A 3781-nucleotide genomic window follows, 5' to 3' on the forward strand; every position below is an offset into this window, starting at 1 on the left:
TTCTGACGTTTCAAAACTCCTATTTCAGCCTTTAGCAAAGCATTTTGAAGCTCCAAACTCTTCAGTTTTTCGAGAAGTTCTTTGAAATCTTCTGTCGTGTTTCCTTGCGTATCCGTGTCGTTTTGCACGTCATGATCAGCAGAGCTACCAGCCGCCGATGAAGTGCAGTTATCAGCGTTGGTTTCAGTTGCACTAGTTGTTTGAGATACTATCAACTCTGCGTCTGTATTCGACGTAAACATACGTTTCTTAGGAGGCTTTCTCTTTAGCGGAGAACTTTGTGACCAAGAAAAACGTGACGGCACGACCCCCTCCCTGACATAAATACGCTGGCCTCCGACAGACTTAACAAAGTCCTCAGGTTTAAAGTGACGAGAGCAAATCTTCGTGTTTTGGTTGACAGTAAAATCCTTACATTCGTCGCGACAAATAGCATGCAGCCAACGTTTCTTGAGGTTCACATCATCTGGAAACTTGAAGTAGGAAATTTTCTTTCCATTTTCAGTCCTGTACAGCTTTTTGGTGCATTTGGGAACACAACAATGCCGGCATATTTAAAATTTGGCGCCCTTCGCATCAGGCGGCCATTTTTTCTTGGCCCAACTAGCCTCGTTCTCGCACGTATCACTCCCAGTCCCTTTTCATTTTGCATAGGGTGTATATTGTTGCGACGGCTCTTTCTTTAGTATCTTGTTCGCGTTTTCTGCTATAAAAGGACCTGCGAAGGAACTTAGATTATCATTTATGTCAGGTGACAAATATGTGAACAAAATATTTCTACTATTTTCAGGGTCTGAGAGCGCTAAACTGTCACCGAACTAAACGTTCGAATCGCGTGAACTATCGGTTCAGATGATCCCTGCAGAAGACTTTTTCGAGTTCAACCCCCCCTCCCGCGAGAATTTCCAGAATCCCATCCGTCGGGGGGGTGTGGATTTTTTCTGGAACAACCCATTGTTAATTTTATTACAGTAGGTCCACATCAGCTGTAAAGTTGCTTTTTTTCCTCTTGACCTGCTTTACTAAATAAAGGTATGTATGTATGTATGTATGTATGTAAACGATTGTCAGAGAGGCTTTTGATGTATTGGCGGTCATTAAACAACTGAATCACACAAGAAGTGTGGGCAAGTAGCTCTATTTATGAATCAAGGCTGCTGCCATCCTGCCCTTTGGTAAGATGACTCTTCTAAGCCTAAAATTTCAATTAAAAATTGAAACAATACATTAGTATATTTAACAAATTATTACAACCATTGTCATTTTGAAAGACAATAGTTGAGATCAATCAGACATGTAAATTAATATAAAAATGCTCAGTGCCAACTATACATACTGTTGTTACGGTAGCTGGTCAACTCGCCTACACCTACTGGTGAAGTCGCCTACGTTACGCTCGCCTACGAGTTCGTTATTCCTCATAGTTGTGTAAAATGTGTTTGTTCTGCTCCCAATAGCAGAATGATTGCGATAACCAACACAAATTTAAGAATTACGGTCAGTCACTTCACCAAAGTTCTGTCTTGTGTATTGATAGGATCATTCAATTGACATAAGTGGTGAACTGGACGAGTTGATAAAAAAGTTGTGGTGTTGTTTCGACGGTTGTCGCAATAATAATCAGACCTAATAATGGTAAAGTGTTGTCGCCATGACAAATAGAGTTTGTGACGTGTTGTTTAAGCACGACTCACTCTTTTAATTCACACTGACATCGCTTTGCGCGGCACTTAGCAAAGAAGGTGAGACATTTTGAACTTCAATAGCATATTGTTTGAAGACCAATGATATGTATACAAACCTGTTAATGTCAATTGCTCGGCCCTTAGCAAAGAAAGTGAGATTTTTTTCAAAATAAATAGGATATTGTTTGACCTCACAGATATTGCCGTTCAAAAGCAGATAAATAGATAAGAAAGCCTCTAAACACAACAAGTTCCTTTTTACAACTAACCTTTTGAGTGGCGAAAGCTCTAGTGCTAATTGTCCAACTATAAAGGTAGCTTTGCTCCAAGGGTTGGAAAACAAATTCCTGGACAGAAAGTTTGCATCAGTCTGTACTGATGGTGCATCAGTAACGACAGGAGAACAGAATGGCTTCGCTGGACTGCTTCGCAGAAACTTTGGCAACTGTAGATACCTGTAAAGAAAAAGACGTGAAATACATCGACAACATTCACAACTGCCTTAGGCAAGTCTGGCAGCTTCTTTAAAACTCGCCCAAGAAAATGCAACTTTCATCAAGATACAAGTCAACGTCATCATGGTCCAACTAAGTGCAGTACCGCTCGAAACTATTTGTGCATTTAGCGCGGTTCTGACTAGGTGAAACCGCAGGTTTAATCGCCAGTTTGACTGAGGTAAAACCTCGTCTACGGTAACCGAAAGCCGAGGTTTTACCTAGATTTTTTCCGGTTGATTTACGCCGCGGTTAAGAGAGGGCGCAGTACGCTTTTATTTGGAGCAGATGCTATCAAAGAAATCTGCATATTTTTGCGGATCATTCGCAGCGATAATTAGTATGCGTATTTGCCGTATTTACAATCTGCGAAGTTTGGCACATTCGATTATAATAAAGTCGCTTTCATAAAGCGTTGATCGTTTTTCTTTTTCCAGCAAACGACAAAAGATAAAGATCAGCAGAAATTCTATCAAGAAAGTTACATGTGTTTGGGGAAACTCGTCTTAACGGTGACGCAGCTCGTCTAGCGGCCGGCCTTGAAAGATACGCGAAAGTCATTTCGATCTTATCGACCGAAAGATGGAAGAAAACGATTAACTTTACAAGTAAAATTGTCAGCCGTTCAAGCAACGTGGCTCTCCATTTGTTAAAAACTTGTTAAGCAGTTCGAATCAAACAATGTATTTCATGAGCTATCACTCTCGCTTGCGTGACGGAAGCATGCAGCTTAGTTTATTTACGTTTTAACTCGCCAAATTGGCAGAGGCTTCATTTAACTCGTCTATTGTGTGATCATTGAAGCATTAATTTAAGTTAATCTTAACAATTCAGAGGAATGAATATTTCTGAATTTCAAGCTCAACTGCTGAATTACCTGCCACTTAATATTTTGAATCAGAAATGATCATAATTAACACATGACAAGGAGTGGTCGGGAATTGCTTAAAAAACTTTGGGAATACAGTTACAGTTCTTCGCTGGTGTAATCTTTAAGTCATTACATGTTGTAGTAAGGTTTAGTTCAAAGTTAGAGCTTTTCAACAACTATCCCGTAAACATTTCTATTTGGACCGGATGCAAAAATTGAAGTGCTTTTTATTCTAAATATAAATACTTCCTGTCGGACTGCACTGGCGGTGACTTAAGTTACGCATACTCCACACAGTTTTTTTAAAAGAAATGTCCTTTTACCCCTTTCGAAGAACTGTTCATCATGATAGCAGAAAACTTACAAGTTATTAAACATAATGATGTAAGAATTAGGCATCATGAAAGGTTATCAACATTCTCTGTTCTCAGTTGTCACGGCACAAATGAGATGAACATATTAAACAGTGCGTTGTGTTGCATTGGTGCTGTGAAAAACAGCTTGGATATTCATTCTTTACCTTGGGGAGCTAAGTGTGATAATATTAAACAATGCTTTGCAAAATACCATTGTTTTCTTGCTGCACATTACCGCAATTAAGTCGGCCACAGCATTCAGTTGCTTTCGTCTTTGCGTCGGGTTGCGGTTTTCGTCTAACCTAGGTGATTTCGCGGGAAAACACTATCGGCAAAGACGAGGTATTACCGCATGCAAATGCACTAATAGTTTTG

General features: G+C 39.8%; 1 pseudogene; it reads left to right on the forward strand.

The window, feature by feature from the left end:
• The first annotated feature begins 1143 nt into the window (after positions 1 to 1143).
• LOC138005306 (zinc finger protein 862-like) overlaps positions 1144 to 3781 on the forward strand; it is a 20430-nt pseudogene continuing 17792 nt past the window's right edge.

This window comes from Montipora foliosa, chromosome 6 (genome assembly GCF_036669935.1).
Source record: "Montipora foliosa isolate CH-2021 chromosome 6, ASM3666993v2, whole genome shotgun sequence".
Lineage (NCBI taxonomy): Eukaryota > Metazoa > Cnidaria > Anthozoa > Scleractinia > Acroporidae > Montipora > Montipora foliosa.